Source organism: Balaenoptera acutorostrata, chromosome 2 (assembly GCF_949987535.1).
Source record: "Balaenoptera acutorostrata chromosome 2, mBalAcu1.1, whole genome shotgun sequence".
Taxonomy (NCBI): domain Eukaryota; kingdom Metazoa; phylum Chordata; class Mammalia; order Artiodactyla; family Balaenopteridae; genus Balaenoptera; species Balaenoptera acutorostrata.
Window position 1 is genome coordinate 109,936,022 of NC_080065.1, and position 21,710 is coordinate 109,957,731.

Here is a 21,710-nt window from a genome sequence, read left to right on the forward strand (position 1 = left end):
CAGGGAACTCAGAACACCTGGATTTTAAATGATCCTGATGTTTCCAAGTTCAGGGGATGGAGAAGATAACTGTCATCAGAGGTGGGTCCGAAGGTTATTAGGGTACCTGAAGTAGAATCATCCTTTTGCTAGTGCAGATTTCTACATGTGTAGAGCGGGCCTGGGGGACAGGCTCTCAGCTCCCCTGGCAGTGTCCTCCTCCAAGCATGCCACAGCTCTGTGGAGTGACTTCAGGGCTCATCCTGCAAGCTCATCCCAAATCCTTTAGCCCTTCCCAACAGCTCCAAGGAAACACATAGTAATGTCTGAATTTTATAACTAAGGAAGTTAGAGCAGTGAAGAAAATAGATGCGGCAAAAGACACAGAACAACTCAAAACTGGACCTGGCAAAGAGAGAGCAAATTCTAGGGCTCCCAGACTCATATCTTGTGATACTGACCTCAGTCTCTCTCTTAGTTTCCTTCCCGATATCCCTGTGGCTCACCACCTCCACTCAGCACTCTGCTTAAATATCAGGAAGATCTGCCCTGACCTGTTTTTAAGAATTTCTCTTCTAAACCAGCATTCTCTCTTTCCTTCCCAGGCTTTGGTTTTCTTTTCTTTCTTTCTTTTTTCTTTTTTTTTTTTTTTAACATCTTTATTGGAGTATAATTGCTTTACAATGGTGTGTTAGTTTCTGCTTTATAACAAACTGAATCAGTTATACATGTACATATATCCCCATGTCTCTTCCCTCCTGCGTCTCCCTCCCTCCCACCCTCCCTATCCCACCCCTCTAGGTGGTCACAAAGCACCGAGCTGATCTCCCTGTGCTATGCGGCTGCTTCCCACTAGCTATCTATTTTACATTTGGTAGTGTATATATGTCCATGCCACTCTCTCACTTGGTCCCAGCTTACCCTTCTCCCTCCCCATATCCTCAAGTCCATTCTCTAATGGGTCTGCGTCTTTATTCGCATCTTGCCCCTAGGTTCTTCATGATCATTTTTTGTTTGTTTTTCAGATTCCATATGTATGTGTTAGCATACAATATTTGTTTTTCTCTTTCTGGCTTACTTCACTCTGTATGACAGACTCTAGGTCCATCCACTTCACTACGAATAACTCAATTTGGTTTCTTTTTATGGCTGAGTAATATTCCGTTGTATATATGTGCCACCTCTTCTTTATCCATGCATCTGTCAGTGGATACTTAGGTTGCTTCCATGTCCTGGCTATTGTAAATACAGCTGCAATGACCATTGTGGTACATGACTCTTTTTGAATTATGGTTTTCTCAGGGTATATGCCCAGTAGTGGGATTGCTGGGTCATATGGTAGTTCTATTTTTAGTTTTTTAAGGAACCTCCATACTGTTCTCCATAGTGGCTGTATCAATTTATATTCCCAACAGTGCAAGAGTGTTCCCTTTTCTCCACACCCTCTCCAGCATTTATTGTTTGTAGATTTTTTGATGATGGCCATTCTGACCGGTGTGAGATGATATCATTGTAGTTTTGATTTGCACTTCTCTAATGATTAATGATGTTGAGCATTCTTTCTTGTGTTTGTTGGCAATCTGTATATCTTCTTTGGAGAAATGTCTGTTTAGGTCTTCTGCCCATTTTTAGATTGGGTTGTTTGTTTTTTTGATATTGAGCTCCATGAGCTGCTTGTATATTTTGGAGGTTAATCCTTTGTCAGTTGCTTCATTTGCAAATATTTTCTCCCATTCTGAGGGTTGTCTTTTCGTCTTGTTTATGGTTTCCTTTGCTGTGCAAAAGGTATTGAGTTTCATTAGGTCCCATTTGTTTATTTTTGTTTTTATTTCCATTTCCCTAGGAGGTGGGTCAAAAAGGATCTTGCTGTGATTTATGTCATAGAGTGTTCTGCCTATGTTTTCCTCTAAGAGTTTGATAGTGTCTGGCCTTACATTTAGGTATTTAATCCATTTTGAGTTTATTTTTGTATATGGTGTTAGGGAGTGTTCTAATTTCATTGTTTTACATGTAGCTGTCCAGTTTTCCCAGCACCACTTATTAAAGAGGCTGTCTTTTCTCCACTGTATATTCTTGCCTCCTTTATCAAAGATAAGGTGGCCATATGTGCGTGGGTTTATCTCTGGGCTTTCTATCCTGTTCCATTGATCTATATTTCTGTTTTTGTGCCAGTACCATACTGTCTTGATTACTGTAGCTTTGTAGTATAGTCTGAAGTCAGGGGGCCTGATTCCTCCAGCTCCATTTTTCTTTCTCAAGATTGCATGGCTATTTGGGGTCTTTTGTGTTTCCATACAAATTGTGAAATTTTTTATTTTAGTTCTGTGAAAAATGCCATTGGTACTTTGATAGGGATTGCATTGAATCTGTAGATTGCTTTGGGCAGTATAGTCATTTTCACAATGTTGATTCTTCCAATCCAAGAACATGGTATATCTCTCCATCTGTTTGTATCATCTTTAATTTCTTTCATCAGTGTTTTATAGTTTTCTGCATATAGGTCTTTTGCCTGCTTAGGTAGGTTTATTCCTAGGTATCTTCTTTTTTTTGTTGCAATGGTAAATGGGAGTGTTTCCTTCATTCCTCTTTCCGATTTTTCATCATTAGTGTATAGGAATGCAAGAGATTTCTGTACATTGATTTTGTATCCTGCTACTTTACCAAATTCATTGATTAGCTCTAGGAGTTTTCTGGTAGCATCTTTAGGATTCTCTATGTATAGTATCATGTCATCTGCAAACAGTGACAGCTTTACCTCTTCTTTTCCAGTTTGGATTCCTTTTGGTTCTTTTTCTTCTCTGATTGCTGTGGCTAAAACTTCCAAAACTATAAACAATAGCGGTGAGAGTGGGCAACCTTTTCTTGTTCCAGATCTTAGTGGAAATGGTTTCAGTTTTTCACCATTGAGGATGATGTTGGCTGTGGGTTTGTCATATATGGCCTTTATTATGTTGAGGTGAGTTCCCTCTATGCCTATTTTTCTGGAGGGTTTTTATCATAAATTGGTGTTGAATTTTGTCGAAAGCTTTTGCTGCATCTATTGAGATGATCATATGGTTTTTCTCCTTCAATTTGATAATATGGTGTATCACATTGATTTGCATATATTGAAGAATCCTTGCATTCCTGGGAGAAACCCCACTGGATCATGGTGTATAATCCTTTTAATGTGCGGTTGGATTCTGTTTGCTAGTATTTTATTGAGGATTTTTGCATCTATGTTCATCAGTGATATTGGCCTGTAGTTTTCTTTCTTTGTGACATCTTTGTCTAGTTTTGGTATCAGGGTGATGGTGGCCTCGTAGAATGAGTTTGGGAGTGTTCCCCCCTCTGCTGTATTTTGGAAGAGTTTGAGAAGGATAAATGTTAGCTCTTCTCTAAATGTTTGATAGAATTCACCTGTGAAGCCACCTGGTCCTGGGCTTTCGTTTGTTGGAAGATTTTTAATCACAGTTTCAATCTCAGTGCTTGTGATTGGTCTGTTTATATATTCCATTTCTTTCTGGTTCAGTCTCGGAAGGTTGTGCTTTTCTAAGAGTTTGTCCATTTCTTCCAGGTTGTCCATTTTATTGGCATATATTTGCTTGTAATAATCTCTCGTGATCCTTTGTATTTCTGCAGTGTCAGTTGTTACTTCTCCATTTTCTTTTCTAATTCTATTGATTTGAGTCTTCTCCCTTTTTTTCTTGATAAGTCTGGCTAATGGTTTATCAATTTTGTTCATCTTCTCAAAGAACCAGCTTTTAGTTTTATTGATCTTTGCTATTGTGTCCTTCATTTCTTTTTCATTTATTTCTGATCTGATCTTTATGATTTCTTTCCTTCTGCTAACTTTGGGGATTTTTTTGTTCTTCTTTCTCTAATTGCTTTAAGTGTAAGGTTAGGTTGTTTATTTGAGATGTTTCTTGTTTCTTAAGGTAGGATTGTATTGCTATAAACTTCCCTCTTAGAACTGCTTTTGCTGTATCCCATAGGTTTTGGGTTATCGTGTTTTCATTGTCATTTGTTTCTAGGTATTTTATTTCCTCTTTGATTTCTTCAGTGATCTTTTGGTGATTGAGTAGTGTACTGTTTAGCCTCCAAGTGTTTGTATTTTTTACAGATTTTTTCCTGTAATTGATATCTAGTCTCATAGCCTTGTGGTCAGAAAAGATACTTGATACAATTTCAATTTTCTTAAATTTACCAAGGCTTGATTTGTGACCCAAGATATGATCTATCCTGGAGAATGTTCCATGAGCACTTGAGAAGAAAGTGTATTCTGTTGTTTTTGGATGGAATGTCCTATAAATATCAGTTAAGCCCATCTTCTCTAATGTGTCATTTAAAGCTTGTGTTTCCTTATTTATTTTCATTTTGGATGATCTGTCCATTGGTGAAAGTGGGGTGTTAAAGTCCCCTACTAGGATTGTGTTACTGTCAATTTCCCCTTTTATGGCTGTTAGTATTTGTCTTACGTATTGAGGTGCTCCTATGTTGGGTGCATAAATATTTACAATTGTTATATCTTCTTCTTGGATTGATCCCTTGATCATTATGTAGTGGCCTTCTTTGTCTCTTGTAATAGTCTTTTTTTTAAAGTCTATTTTGTCTGATATGAGGATTGCTACTCCAGCTTTCTTTTGATTTCCATTTGCATGGAATATCTTTTTCCATCCCTTCACTTTCAGTCTGTATGTGTCCCTAGGTCTGAAGTGGGTCTCCTGTAGACAGCATCTATATGGGTCTCGTTTTTGTATCCATTCAGCCAGTCTATGTCTTTTGGTTGGAGCATTTAATCCATTTACATTTAAGTTAATTATCAAAATGTATGTTCCTATTACCATTTTCTTAATTGTTTTGGGTTTGTTATTGTAGGTCTTTTCCTTCTCTTGTGTTTCCTGCCTAGAGAAGTTCCTTTAGCATTTGTTGTAGAGCTGGTTTGGTGGTGCTGAATTCTCTTAGCTTTTGCTTGGCTGTAAAGGTTTTAATTTCTCCATCAAATCTGAATGAGATCCTTGCTGGGTAGAGTAATCTTGGTTGTAGGTTTTTCCCCTTCTTCACTTTAAATATGTCCCACCAGTGCCTCTGGCTTGCGGAGTTTCTGCTGAAAGATCAGCTGTTAACCTTATGGGGATTCCCTTGTGTGTTATTTGTTGTTTTTCCCTTGCTGCTTTTAATATTTTTTCTTTGGATATGATTTTTGATAGTTTGATTACTATCTTTCTTGGCATGTTTCTCCATGGATTTATCCTGTATTGGACTCTGTGCTTCCTGGACTTAACTATTTCCTTTCCCATATTAGGGAAGTTTTCAACTATAATCTCTAAATATTTTCTCAGTCCCTTTCTCTTTCTCTTCTTCTTCTGGGACCCCTATAATTCGAATGTTGGTGTGTTTAGTGTTGTCCCAGAGGTCTCTGAGACTGTCCTCAATTCTTTTCATTCTTTCTTCTTTATTCTGCTCTGCAGTAGTTATTTCCACTGTTTTATCTTCAGGTCACTTATCCATTCTTCTGCCTCAGTTATTCTGCTATTGATTCCTTCTAGAAAATTTTTAATTTCATTTATTGTGTTGTTCATCATTGTTTGTTTGCTCTTTAGTTCTTCTAGTTCCTTGTTAAATGTTTCTTACATTTTCTCCATTCTATTTCCAAGATTTTGGATCATCTTTACTATCATTATTCTGAATTCTTTTTCAGGTAAACTGCCCATTTCCTCTTCATTTGTTAGGTCTGGTGGGTTTTTACCTTGCTCTTTCATCTGCTGTGTGTTTCTCTGTCTTCTCATTTTGCTTAACTCACTGTGTTTGGGGTCTCCCTTTTGCAGGCTGCAGGTTCGTAGTTCCCATTGTTTTTTGTGTCTGCCCCCAGTGGCTAAGGTTGGTTCAGTGGGTTGTGTAGGCTTCCTGGTGGAGGTGACTAGTGGCTGTGTTCTGGTGGATGAGGCTGGATCTTGTCTTTCTGGTGGGAAGGTCCACGTCTGGTGGTGTATTTTGGGGTGTCTGTGGCCTTATTATGATTTTATGCAGTCTCTCTGCTAATGGGTGGGGTTGTGTTCCTGTCTTGCTAGTTGTTTGGCATAGTGTGTCCAGCATTGTAGCTTGCTGGTCGTTGAGTGGAGCTGGGTCTTGACATTGACATGGAGATCTCTGGGAGATTTTTGCTGTTTGATATTACGTGGAGCTGGGAGGTCTCTTGTGGACTAATGCCCTGAACTTGGCTCTCCCACCTCAGAGGCACAGCCCTGATGCCTGGCTGGAGCATCAAGAGCCTGTCATCCACACGGCTCAGAATAAAATGGAGAAAAAGAAAGAAAGAAGATAGAATAACATTAAATTAAATTAAAAAGTTATTAAAATAAAAAATAATTATTTAAAAAATATTTTTTAAAGTAATTTAAAAAAAAAAGAAAGAAAGAAGAGAGCAACCAAAGCAAAAAACAAATCCACCAATGATAACAAGAGCTAAAAACTATACTAAAAAAAAAAACCAAAAAAACCCCCAAACAAATAAACAAAACAAATGGACAGACAGAACCCTAGGACAAATGGTAAAAGCAAAGCTATACAGAAAAAAATTACACACAGAAGCATACACATACACAATCACAAAAAGAGAAAAAGGGAAAAAATATATATATATCGTTGCTCCCAAAGTCCACCTCCTCAATTTTGGGATGATTCGTTGTCTATCCAGGTATTCCACACATGCAGGGAACATCAAGTTGATTGTGGAGATTTAATCCGCTGCTCCTGAGGCTGCTGGGAGAGATTTCCCTTTCTCTTCTTTGTTCGCACACCTCCCAGGGTTCAGCTTTGGATTTGGCCCCGCCTCTGCATGTAGGTCGGCTGAGGGCATGTGTTCTTCGCTCAGACAGGATGGGGTTAAAGGAGCAGCTGATTCGGGGGCTCTGGCTCACTCAGGCCACGGGGAGGGAGGGGTACGGATGCGGGGCAAGCCTGCAGCGGCAGAGGCCAGCATGACATTGCACCAGCCTAAGGCGCGCCATGCGTTCTTCCTGGGAAATTGTCTCTGGATCACGGGAGTGTGGCAGTGGCGGGCTGCACAGGCTCCCGGGAGGGGAGGTGTGGATAGTAACCTGTGCTTGCACACAGGCTTCTTGGTGGCGGCAGCAGCAGCCTTAGCGTCTCATGCCCGTCTCTGGTGTCCGCACTGATAGCCGCGGCTCACGCCCGTCTCTGGAGCTCCTTTAAGCAGCGCTCTTAATTCCCTCTCCTCGCGCACTAGGAAACAAAGAGGCAAGAAAAAGTCTCTTTCCTCTTCGGCAGCTCCAGACTTTTTCCCAGACTCCCTCCCGGCTAGCTGTGGTGCGCTAACCCCTTCAGGCTGTGTTCACGCCACCAACCCCAGTCCTCTCCCTGGGATCCGACCAAAGCCTGAGCCTCAGCTCCCAGCCCCGCCCACCCCGGCAGGTGAGCAGACAAGCCTCTCGGGCTGGTGAGTGCTGCTCGGCGCCGAGCCTCTGTGCGGGAATCTCTCCGCTTTGCCCTCCGCACCCCTGTTGCTGTGCTCTCCTCCGTGGCTCCGAAGCTTCCCCCTCCGCCACCCGCAGTCTCCGCCCGCAAAGGGGCTTCCTAGTGTGTGGAAACCTTTCCTCCTTCACAGCTCCCTCCCACTGGTGCAGGTCCTGTCCCTATTCTTTGTCTCTGTTTTTTTCTTTTTTCTTTTGCCCTACCCAGGTACGTGGGGGGTTTCTTGCCTTTTGGGAGGTCTGAGGTCTTCTGCCAGTGTTCAGTAGGTGTTCTGTAGGAGCTGTTCCACATGTAGATGTATTTCTGATGTATTTGTGGGGAGGAAGGTGATCTCCACGTCTTACTCCTCCACCATCTTGAAGCTCCTTCCTGGTTTTCTTTATAGCACTTAGCATCTGACATTACATATTTATGTATTGACTGCATGGGAACTCCAGCTAGAACACAATCTTCATGAGACAGGAACTTTTTTCACTGCTGTATCCCAACACCTGAAACACAGACTGGCAGAAATAAGCCCTTGCAACATAAAAGAATGACTACTCGCTAATAATTAGTAAGGCCTTCATCAGTGCTAGGTGTTTTATATGCATTCATGGATCAAATTCTTATACCAACCTAATAAGACAGATGCTATAATTATCTGCATTTCACAAATGAGAAAGCTGCTGCTGAGAAACATTAAAGAACTTGTCCAAAGCCATAGTTTTATTAACTGGTAAAACTTAAATACAATCAAGGTTGATGTAACCACAGGCTTTAATTCTTTACCACACCCTACTTCCCGCATATTGAAGTTTTACCTTCCCAACAGTCCTCCTCAGAATCTCTATCAAAGATAACTCTACTAAAGCCCATACTTTTGGATACCTACAATGAGGTATCACCTCACACAAGTCAGAATGGCCATCATCAAAAATTCTACAAACAATAAATGCTAGAGCGAGTGTGGAGAAAGGGGAACCCTCTTGCAGTGTTGGTGGGAGTGTAAATTGATATAGCCACTATGGAAAACAGTATGGAGGTTCCTTAAAAAACTAAAAATAGAACTACCTTACGACCCAGGAATCCCACTACTGGGTATATACCCTGAGAAAACCATAATTCAAAAAGAGTCATGTACCACAATGTTCATTGCAGCACTATTTACAATAGCCAGGACATAGAATCAACCTGTGTCCATTGACAGATGAATGGATAAAGAAGATGTGGCACATATATACAATGGAATATTACTCAGCCAGAAAAAGAAACAAAATTGAGCTATTTGTAGTGAAGTGGATGGACCTAGAGACTGTCATACAGAGTGAAGTAACTTAGCATATGGTATTTGTTTTTCTCTTTCTAACACATATATATAGAATCTAAAAAAAAAGAAATGGTTCTGAAGAACCTAGGGGCAGGACAAGAATAAAGACACAGATGTAGAGAATAGACTTGAGGACAGAGGGAGGGGGAAGGGTAAACTGGGACGAAGTGAGAGAGTAGCATTGACACATATACACTCCCAAATGTAAAATAGATAGCTAGTGGGAAGCAGCTGCATAGAATTGGGAGATCAGCTTGGTGCTTTGTGACCACCTAGAGGGGTGGGATAGGGAGGATGGGTGGGAGACGCAAGAGGGAGGAGATATCTGTATACGTATACAGATATATGTATATATCTGGAGATATATGTATATGTATAGCTGACTCACTTTGTTATACAGCAGAAACTAACACACCATTGTAAGGCAATTATATTCCAATAAAGATGTTTTAAAAAAAACAAAACAAATGGATTTTTAAAAAATGCTCAAAAAAGTGAAGAGTAAGAAGAGATCAATGACAAGACCTACAAGTTATATGAACAGAGTAAAGCTGCTCAAAGATTTTCACTTAAATGACTTCTGAGAAATACTTTGAGATGGACAGGTTAGTTGACACATTGAAAAAGCTCAAGCAATTTTAAAGAAATGTTAGATCTTTAAGTCAGTGCTTGTAGGTATATTTGCCTGGAGATGTGATTGCAGGGTTGAGGGGAAAGGAAGGCTCTCTGCACTCACCCGCCCCCTCCCCCCACTTCCTCACACCAAAATTGCCTCTTGGGCAATCTTGCTGGCACCTGGAATTACACCATTAACTGTGACTCTTCTTTTTTTTTTTTGATTTTATTTATTTATTTATTTGTGGCTGGGTTGGGTCTTCATTTCTGTGCGAGGGCTTTCTCCAGTTGCGGCAAGCGGGGGCCACTCTTCATCACGGTGCGCGAGCCTCTCACTATCGCGGCCTCCCTTGTTGCGGAGCACAGGCTCCAGACGCGCAGGCTCAGTAATTGTGGCTCACGGGCCTAGTTGCTTCACAGCATGTGGGATCTTCCCAGACCAGGGCTCGAACCCGTGTCCCCTGCATTGGCAGGCAGATTCTCAACCACTGCGCCACCAGGGAAGCCCCTGTGACTCTATCTTCTGTTAAAATATATCTCCTGAAGGATACAGTCCTTTGGTCTTCGCAATCTTTTATATGAATGTATCCAGTTTTTCATGAAAACAGTTTTTTAATAGGGGAAAAAGGTAGAAAGCGCATGAAGACTTGCGTTCCTGAGTGAGAACAGGGAGGAGAAAGAAGGGGGAAGAGAGGAAATGAATTAGCAGTTGTCTCCCTAGTTGGCACAATCTAAGGCAAGCATTTAAATGAGTCTAGTAACAAAAACAAAAATACTTATTTCTAAAAACTAAAGTTTTTCTTTAAATTCTGCTAAAAGGGAAACTGAGGCATATTAAATATTTTAAGAGTTTATTTGAGCAAACATCGATTTGAATCAGGCAGCATCCAATATAGCAGATAGAAAGGAGCTCCAAGGAGATGTGAAAAATGAAAGACTTTTACAGTCAGAATGGAGCAGGAAAAAGGAATCTAAACCAGGCAAAAGATGGAGTCAGTTATTGCAAAGTTACTTTCCTTTAGGCTATGGCAGGTGTTCCATTTCTGGGAGAGCTGAAACTGTAAGTCTCAGTTTGGTGTCATTGGGCTTGGCATAAGTAACTCCATTTGAGGCCTGTTGTCTTGGTTTTTAACAGCTCTAAGCGGGCAGGGACTGGACCTGTTCATTCAGCCTGTATCCTCAGCGCCTCAGAAATGAGCACAGTGCCTGGCATGTAGTAGAAGCTCAATAAATATTTGTTGGGTAGATGAATGTACAATTCTTAAAGCGTTTCTCAAGCCCTTACTTCCTGTCCTCATGCCTTCCCATCCTTCAAGCAAAGTTCTGCCTTCTCTCTCCCACCAACCCTCTCCTTAGGAAGTGAATTTCTCCTTCAATTTCTCCAGCAAATATTTCTACATTGGTTTTATGAAGAATTTGTCATATAAAGACAGTGAAATCTCTTCAAAAATTTAGTTGAAAAGTTTATCTTTCCTTCTAAAGTGTTTCATGTTTATATCTATCTCTGCCTCTGGATTATAAGCCTCGGAAAGGTAGAGGCCTCACAATTTAGCTTTCTCAGAACTCGTAACACAAATACAAATATTGATTGGGTTTTTATAAGAAAACTTCACCTTTTCAAATTCAAGCAAACTAAAGGGATATGGACAAACCAACACACCAGGCACATTATCTTACTGCTTCAGTGTCTCAAAAACAGGATTGCAAGGTGCTGGATTAAATGAGAATATTTATCATTAATGACACACTGATGTTAACTGAGTAACAGTTGACCTTTTTAATGAGTCCTTATTTATCTGGACAAGAACTGTACCATGATACACATACACACTATGACTCTACCTGAAAAAATTGAGGAAAAAGTCCATTAACTGCAAATGCCATAGCCTAACATTATAATAGCCTCACCTTGTTGATTTGGAAGAGCTGGATTTGATGGATTTGAGACTGATGAAACAGTACTTTCCCTTGAAATTTTTATTAATATTCTAACAAACTGCAGAATTGGATCTTTTTTGAAGTTGCATTGTATTTTCAGATCTATTTCCTTCCCAAGAATGAGTTCTCTTAACTCCTGATAAACTGTTCTCCTTCTATGGAAAATTCCTCATAATTTCTTTATATTTCTTTGCAATGTGTGAGCACCGAGAACGTCACTGCACATACACGTCTACACAATCCAACAAACTCCCTACCAACCACCACCTTCTCTACTTGGTTATTATAGGGTTGAAAGTTCATCACGGTCCCACGCCCCACCCTTCACAAACAAATAAACCAGTGAGGGAAAAAAGAAAATCTGCCACATCAACTGTTAGCAGGATACCATGAGCAGCTGAATGCAGTTCTAAGACAGTACTGCTGATCAGACTTAAGAGTTCATCCGTGTTGGGAGTGTTTTGCCTCTTAAATCAGGCTTTGTATGTGATCATGTGTGTGTCACCATCATGACAACCCACAGCATATTAAAGCTCACAATGGCCTAGCTGGTCCCATGGTGTTCTAAATAAGAGAAAAGAATGCACACCTTAAAAGACAATGCAAACTTAGGGAGTAAGATTTACTCTCACATGTCGTGGTTTTGAGGCAATGTAGAAACAGAATTGTATTTACCCTTCACATTAGAAACATTTTGAGTATAATTTTAGTTTTTGATGTTTATAATTTTGCTCCCTCTCTCCAGGAAATGGGGTAATCAGGGTTACAGAGCAGGGTAACTTTATTCTTGTCAGTCCCTGGCTGCCACCACCTTCTAGTAAAACCACAATGGAGATTTTTTTTAATGCCACGTTCAGAGACATGTGGAAGGTCTCTCCCTTGAAAGCCAACTCTTACTCATTAGTTGCCAGACACTACCTAAATGCTCCATATGTGTTTAATCTTTGCAACAGTTTTCTGAGGCTGGTGCCTTTATCATCACCTCATTTTACAGATGAGGAGACTGAGGGATAAAGAAGTCTTACCCAAGCTATTCAGCCAAGAAGTGGCCAAGTCAGAATTCACACGCAGTCAGCCTGAAGGCAGAGCCCACTCAAGATCTAAATCCCTGAACACGTCCTCTTTATAAATAGCTAACAGAGGGAAGTGTGCTCTACGGCAACTAGATCCTCCCCCCACCCCACCCCCACTCATACTGTTACTCTTCGTATTTCCTTTTGTTGGAAGTAAACTTAAGGATAATATCAACTTGGATTAAAAGTCACATCCTTTTTACTGTCATCTTAGATTGTTGTGTAACCCGATAACAAAGAACAGCTAGAAAAGCAAAACAAAACCAAAAAAATCAAAGTAAGTGTCACTGTTGCATTACCCTCTTAGACGCTTTGGTTCTGCTTAAGAGCTTATCATTTTCCACACAAGCCCATTTGGGAAGGAGGCAATATGTCTTTTGGCTCTTGAATGCTGCTCGCCTCCGAACCTCATTATGGCAAGTCATTTTCTGAAGCTGGGCTGTAGCTCTAGACAAATGATTGTATTAAGTTTTAAATAAACATACAACATTTACGTTATGCTGTTCCTTGAAATGATTTATTGTCATTTTCTTCTTTTAGTCCTGCTCTCTGGACATAAAAGACACAAGCTTTTGCTGTTTATACAAACCAAATCCTCTGTTTGCTCTGATTAAGCATTCATGGGTCTTTAATACAGCACAGGCTTTAGATTTGGGATTATTCCCTATGGGAGTGGTGGAATTAAATACATTTAGCCAGCAGAGATAAGAAAGGGCACCAGAGTTTAATTGCCATTAAAATAGATATGGTGGGTCACAAAAATAGAAGGCAGGAAAACAGTCTGTGTTCCCCTTTTCTGCTATGGTAGATGAAGCTCTACGAGCGTGTGACTTGTAGCTTCTCAAAGTCTCAAGTTAATGGCCTGGAAGAAGAAGAAAAAGGTGAAAATTGTACTGGGGGGACAAGTGTGGTCCTGAGTTCCTAAGATGCCTTGTGCCTAAGAAGACATTACTGTTTAGAGAGGGAACTGCAGCACTGCCCGCTGTGGAAAGGATTCTACTCTTTCTGGACTGGGCACAGTTGGCAATTAGTGGAATCAATTATGTTACCCCAAATTCTCCTGCCTCTCAGAAGGCATTTTAGAAATGTCGAGAGAGAAACCACCTTCTTCTGTGGTCCCCACCAGCGACTGGACAGAGATGAGATTTTCATCGGTGATTCCAATTGGCAGCTCTTTATATTTCACTCCTTCAGAATTGGCTGATCTGCCAGCATTTTCTTTTTCGTTCTACTCGTGGATATTGTAAATGAATCTTGTCACACTCCCCCAGCAGCCGACACTTGGAGTCAGCCGCAGCCATGGGGTTGGGCAACTTGTCCAGTTAACTCATATGGAACAGATAGGATGGAAATGTTTTTTTAAATATCACTCCGTGAGTCATACATATTTGTACTTCAATTTAGAAGTCTTTAACTTTTCTGGTTTATAAGTTTAAAATCAGGCCCCAAATGCTCCCTTCAGCAGTGCATGTACTAAAACTGGAGAAACCAGTTTGCGGGGGGCGAGGGGGGGGGATTAATAAATAAGGTCGTGCCATTTTGAAAAGAATCAAGAGGAACGCCTCAGAAAATAATACAAGTTTACGGCTTCCCTGGTGGCACAGTGGTTAAGAATCCACCTGCCAGTGCAGGGGACATGGGTTCGAGCCCTGGTCTGGGAAGATCCCACATGCTGCGGAGCAACTAAGCCTGTGCGCCACAACTACTGAGCCTGTGCTCTAGAGCCCGCAAGCCACAACTACTGAGCCCGGGCGCCTAGAGTCCATGCTCTGCAACAAGAGAAGCCACCACAATGAGAAGCCTGCTCACTGCAAAGAAGAGTAGGGCCCGCTCGCCACAACTAGAGAAAGCCCACATGCAGCAACGAAGACCCAATGCTGCCAAAAATAAATAAATAAATTTATTTTTAAAAAAAGAAAGTAATACAAGTTTATCAGAATGGAGGACCTTGAATTAAAAATATATTGGCTGGGCTTCCCTGGTGGCGCAGTGGTTGAGAGTCTGCCTGCTGATGCAGGGGACACGGGTTCGAGCCCTGGTCTGGGAGGATCCCACATGCCACGGAGCAGCTGGGCCCGTGAGCCACAATTGCTGAGCCTGCGCGTCTGGAGCCTGTGCCCCGTGACGGGAGGGGCCGCGATAGAGAAAGGCCCGCGCACCGCGATGAAGAACGGTCCCCGCACCGCGATGAAGAGTGGCCCCCGCTTGCCGCAACTGGAGAAAGCCCTCGCACGAACCGAAGACCCAACACAGCCAAAATAAATAAATAAATAAATAAATAAATAAATAAATAAGAAAATCCTTTAAAAAAAAAATATTGGCTGATTCAATTTATGTGGAATTCTAGAAATGGCAAACTAATCTATAGTGACAGAAAGCAGATCAGAGATTGCCTCAGGCCAGGGGTGCAGGAAAGAGGGACCATCATCGGGAAGGAGCAGGGGAGCTTTGGAGGTGTTGGAAATGTCCTACATCTTCATCGTAGTTAGTTGCACAATTTAAACTCCTACAACCATACACTTAATGAATGCAGTGCATTGTATGTAAATTATACCTCAGTAAAGTTGACTTAAAAACTATATACTGGCATAAGTTACTGAGATGCCATGGGAAACCTTCCTAAATCATCTTTTATTTTAATATAAAAGAAAATAGTTGAGCTAACTCCAAGCAAAAATAATGTATATCCATCAGCTTTAAGTGCTGTAGCTGACAGGCTCAGCTGTTACTGCGTACTGCTATCTGAGAAGAAGTTTCAGGCTGGCTCTGCCCGCAGAGGGCAGGCGGCCTGCTTTCCCCGGCAAGCAGTTCAGAGTTTTCCTTGCAAGCGGTTGAGTTTTCCTTGCCACACACCGTGTTGTGTTTCATTCTTGGGAAGGGATCGCAAGACAGGCACATGAATTGCAAGATGTACTTTTATCTGCCACGTGAACATGGAAATAAGTATCTATCAACTTCGTACCCAGCGCGTCTTTCTTTTTCATTTTCCAAGTTGCAGTTCTGGAATATTATCTATGATTTCATTCATCGAGGCCAGTTAGACGTGGGAGGAAGAAGGTGCTGAACTAGTCTGCGACACGGAGGAGAGGCCGTGGTAGGTGGGGGAGGGAGGGGGACAGACCTGTGGAGCTGATGCAGCCTGAGGCTCAGCTGCGCCCCATTGGGCATCCCAGGACCAGCCTGCAGTGGCCCGACCGGCCCGGGCCCTCCCCCCTCTCCCACCCTCCCTTCTGCCTTCCCCCAGCGTGAGATACTTTCCCCACCGCAGGGGCTCACAGCCCTTGATAGAGGCGGAGAGTTTGGGTTTTGTGATTTAACAGCTGATAGTGAGCATTCCCTCCAGAGGAGAAGCAGCCAGAGCCGTTTCTCTCTCTCTCTCTCTCTCTGTGGTCCCTCGGGCTCTTGAAGTATTTACACTAAACTCCAGGCCAGCAAAGAGAATTTACAGCCTTATCACGGAATTAAAGGCGCTGTCGGCTGGCGGTGGTGGGGTGGGGAGAGGGGGTGGAATGTGTGTCTCTCTTCCTCCTTTTCTAAGGGAGACTTTTGGCTTCATGTAGGGGGCTGATTATTCTCTCTCTCCTCCTCTGCCTGAAGTTCCTCTCTGAAGTTTTTCTGTCATGTTTATTGGGATAATGAGGATTTATTTTTTTACTTCTATTCCAATATTAATGTTAGGAAATGATTTCTATAGGAAAGTATCTTAAAAACCACAAACTGGGTTTAATCAATGTAAAGATTGCTACAGGTCAATATTTCTCTTTTTAAAAACATTGGCTATCAAGCTGATAAGAATACTTACAATATAGGTAAGGTATAAAGAATAATGATACAGTGAATATGTAGTATAAGGACATAGCTGTTTCCTTTTAAGATCTTTGATCTCTCTAATCCAGTGTCCCCGTCTCCTCCCCTGTGAATTTTTCAATTAGTAGCCCCTTACAATTTTAATATGTAATTTTACTATGTGTTTCCTTCTGTAAAAAAATTTTTTTAAGATTTCTGCATGTTTTTGAACGTTATATACATAGAATCGTATTATACATATTCTTTGTGGCTTGCCTTCAGATAACCTTGTGTTCCTAACAGTTAGCCATTTTGCTGCATGCAGTATGGTATAGTTCACTTATATTCACTGCTGTTTTTATCCATTCTATTGTTGGTGGACATTTGGATTATTTCCAGTTTCTTCTATTACAAATAGTGCTACTGTAAACGTTTTATAGATTTTTCCTGGTCTTCATGCTAGGATTTCTCTAGGCCTAGGGTGTATAACTGGGAGTGGAATTACTGGGTGTGTGCATCTTTATGTACTGATAATGCCAAATGGGTCTCTGTACTGAATGTATGGATTTACTCTCTCACTAGCATACATATATATAGAAATTATTCATCCCTTCACCAATATTTAATAGTATCAGATTTTTTCAATTTATGTTTTGCCAATTTAGTGGTAACAGGATGGATACTTGCTGTGATTTGTACTTGGATTACTCCACTTAGTAATGAGGTTGCACATCTTTTCATTGGCTGTCTGGATTTTCTCTTCTGTGAGGAACCTGTTTTCTTTTCCATTGCCTGTTTCTGCTTGTTATATATTTCGCAAATATCTTCTCTTGATTTGTGGCTTCTCCTTTCATTATCTTAATGGTAAATTTCAATGAACTGAGGTTGTTAGTTTTAATGAAGTTTAATTTATCACTTTGACTATATAGTTCATGGGGTTTTTGTGTCTTATTTAAGAAAGCCAAATCTAATCCTAGGTTATAAAGATAGTCTCTTATATTGTCTTCTAAGAGTTTTATGATTTTACCCTGCACATTTAAGTTTTTAATGCACCTGGAATTTTCATGTCTGGCATAAGGTATAGACACAATTTCAATTTTACTGTATGGATATCCAATTATTCCAGCATCATTTACTGAAAAGTCCCGGAAATGCAATGGCTGTTGTCATAAACTAAGTGTGTAAGTGTATTTTTTTTCTGGGCTCTTTCTTCTGTTCCTTTGATCAATTTGTCTACCCTTAAATTGATACCATACTGAATCAATTATACTTTCATTGTAAATGGTGATATCTATAAAATTGAATTCCCCCTTGACCCCTTGAAAATGTTAAAATCACTTGTCAATTTCATAGGAAAATAAGCTTTGGGAGATTTTTATTGGAATCATATTGAATTTAATATCAATTTGAGGAACACTGACACCTAAACGATGTTGAACTTTTCAATCCATGAACATGGTATATGATTTGATTTCTCTAATTTGTTTAAAAAAATTTTTTTAAAGCTCTAAAAAAGCTTTATAATTTTATTCATAGAAGTTTTACACAACTTTTCTTAAATTCCTGTAATCTCTATACTTTTGATGATATATTAATGGCATGTTTTTAAAAATTGTATTTAACTATTCAGTGCTGGAGTATAAAAATGCAATTGATTTTTGTATATTGATTTTGTATTCAGCAGCTTATAATTCTTTATCTGTATATTATTTTCTTTTACACAGTGGTTTTATAAGTGGAATATTGCTTTGGTTCTTTCCAATGCTTATACTTTTTATTTATTTTACTTGCCTAAACTTCACTGGAGAAAGGTTGAATTTTTAATAGCAGGCAACCTTGCCTTCTGACTTTAAAGGGAATGCTCTAAACATTTCACCATTAAATGTGATGTTTACTGTAGATACCCCTTTATCAGTATTCAGTAAATATAGTTCTATTCCTTCTTTGATAAGAGGTTTTTATTATGAATGTAAATCCAGTTTTGTCAAATACTTTTTCATTATTGAGATAAGCACATGATTTTTCTCTATTACTGTGATGAATACCTGTAGTTGATTTTCTAATGTTAAATTAACCTTGCATTCTAGGAAAAAACTCAACTTGATCATGATATATAGCATATATTACATTGTCGGGTTTGACCTGCTAATATTTTTCTTAGGATTTTTTCATCTAATGTTCAAGTTTTATTTCTTACAAGAAAATAATTTCACTGGTCTTTATCCAGTCTTAATGATATTGAACCTTACAAGAATTATTAAAACTGTATTCCACTTTGTGACCTTGAAACATATGCATCCAAATAAAAATCTTTGATGAGCATGCTGGAAGCATCATATAATGTTGTTGTTTCACCCCCCAAATATATTCTGCATCTTTTGACTTTTAAACCTTGAATTCATTATTTGGCAACTTTTCAAACAGCAAGAGAAAAAAATTAAATTTTTTAGACTACATGAAGGTGATATATGTAGATACAGTATTTTCACAGTTTCCTAAGTACTTTTAAACCATAAGGAAGTTTCCAGATTTTGTATCCACATACATGGTAGTCAATTTATTTCTGTGCTTCTAAATAACAGTACTTATTAGATTGCCATGCTTGCCTGGCTTTTCCTCACAATTAAACCGTAAGGTTTTGGGGGATTTTTTTAGTCATTAAATTTTTTTCTTTATTGAAGTATAGTTGATTTACAATGTTGTGTTAGTTTCTGGTGTACAGCAAAGTAATTCAGCTACATTCAAGGTCCTATATGTGTAGGACCTTGTTGTTTATCTATTTGATATATAGTAGTTTGCATCTGCTAATCACAAACTCAATTTATCCCTCCCCGCCCTTTCCCTTTGGCAACCATAAGTTTGTTTTCTATGTCTGTGAGTCTATTTCTGTTTTGTAAATAAGTTCACTTATATCATTTTTTATTTTTATTTATTTATTTATTTATTGAGGTGGATGCTATTTCTATCTCTATTTTTTTTTAACATCTTTATTGGAGTATAATTGCTTTACAGTGGTGTGTTAGTTTCTGCTATATAACAAAGTGAATCAGCAATACTTAAAAATATATCCCCATATCTCTTCCCTCTTGCGTCTCCCTCCCTCCCACCCTCCCCATCCCACTCCTCTAGGTGGACACAAAGCACAGAGCTGATCTCCCTGTGCTATGTGGCTGCTTCCCACTAGCTATCTATTTTACATTTGGTAGTGAATATATGTCCATGCCACTCTCTCACTTTGTCCCAGCTTACCCTTCCCCTTCCCCATGTCCTCAAGTCCATTCTCTACGTCTGTGTCTTTATTCCTGTCCTGCCCCTAGGTTCTTCAGAACCTTTCCATATATATGTTTTAGCATATGGTATTTGTTTTTCTCTTTCTGACTTACTTCACTCTGTATGACAGACTCTAACTCCATCCATCTCACTACAAATAACTCAATTTCATTTCATTTTATGGCTGAGTAATATTCCATTGTATATATGTGCCACATCTTCTTTATCCATTCATCTGATGATGGACACTTAGGTTGCTTCCATGTCCTGGCTACTGTAAATAGAGCTGCAATGAACATTGTGGTACATGACACTTTTTGAATTATGGTTTTCTCAGGGTATATGCCCAGCAGTGGGATTGCTGGGTCATATGGTAGTTCTATTTTTAGTTTTTTAAGGAACCTCCATACTGTTCTCCATAGTGGCTGTATCAATTTACATTCCCACCAACAGTGCAAGAGGGTTCCCTTTTCTCCACACCCTCTCTAGCATTTACTGTTTGTAGAATTTTTGATGATGGCCATTCTGACTGCTGTAAGTTGATACCTCATTGTACTTTTGATTTGCATTTTTCTAATGATTAGTGATGTTGAGCATCCTTTCATGTGTTTGTTGTCAATCTGTATACCTTCTTTGGAAAAATGTCTACTTAGGTCTTCTGCCCATTTGTGGATTGGGCTGTTTGATTTTTGATATTGAGCTGCATGAGCAGCCTGTATATTTTGGAGATTAATCCTTTGTCAGTTGCTTCATTTGCAAATATTTTCTCCCATTCTGAGGGTTGTCTTTTTGTCTTGTTTATGGTTTCCTTTGCTGTGCAAAAGCTTTTAAGTTTCATTAGGTCCCATTTGTTTATTTTTGTTTTTATTTCCATTTCTCTAGGAGGTGGGTCAAAAAGGATCTTGCTGTGATTTATGTCATAGAGTGTTCTGCCTATGTTTTCCTCTAAGAGTTTGATAGTGTCTGGCCTTACATTTAGGTCTTTAATCCATTTTGAGTTTATTTTTGTGAATGGTGTTAGGGAGTGTTCTAATTTCATTGTTTTACATGTAGCTGTCCAGTTTTCCCAGCACCACTTATTGAAGAGGCTGTCTTTTCTCCATTGTATATTCTTGCCTCCTTTATCAAAGATAAGGTGACCATACCATATGTGCATGAGTTTATCTCTGGGCTTTCTATCCTGTTCCATTGATCTATATTTCTGTTTTTGTGCCACTACCATACTGTCTTGATTACTGTAGCTTTGTAGTATAGTCTGAAGTCCAGGAGCCTGATTCCTCCAGCTCCGTTTTTCTTTCTCAAGATTGCTTTGGCTATTCGGGGTCTTTTGTGTTTCCATACACATTGTGAAATTTTTTGTTTTAGTTCTGTGAAAAATGCCATTGGTAGTTTGACAGGGATGGCATTGAATCTGCAGATTGCTTTGGGTAGTATAGTCATTTTCACAATGTTGATTCTTCCAATGCAAGAACATGGCATACCTCTCCATCTGTTTGTATCGTCTTTAATTTCTTTCATCAGTGTCTTATAGTTTTCTGCATACAGGTCTTTTGTCTCCTTAGGTAGGTTTATTCCTAGGTATTTTATTCTTTTTGTTGCAATGGTAAGTGGGAGTGTTTCCTTAATTTCTCTTTCAGATTTTTCAACATTAGCATATAGGAATGCAAGAGATATCTGTGCATTAATTTTGTATCCTGTTACTTTACCAAATTCATTGATTAGCTCTAGTAGTTTTCTGGTAGCATCTTTAGGATTCTCTATGTATGGTATCATGTCATGTGCAAACAATGACAGTTTTACTTCTTCTTTTCCAATTTGTATTCCTTTTATTTCTTTTTCTTCTCTGATTGCTATGGCTAAAACTTCCAAAACTATGTTGAATAATAATGGTGAGAGTGGGCAACCTTGTCTTGTTCCTAATCTTAGTGGAAATGGGTTCAGTTTTTCACCATTGAGAATAATGTTGGCTGTAGGTTTGTCATATATGGCCTTTATTATATTGAGGTAAGTTCCCTCTATGCCTACTTACTGGAGAGTTTTTATCATAAATGGGTGTTGAATTTTTCGAAAGCTTTTTCTGCATCTATTGAGATGATCATATGGTTTTTTATCCTTCAATTTGTTTATATGGTTTATCACATTGATTGATTTGCATATATTGACGAATCCTTGTATTCCTGGAATAAACCCCACTTGATCATGATGTATGATCCTTTTAATGTGCTGTTGGATTGTGTTTGCTAGTATTTTGTTGAGGATTTTTGCAT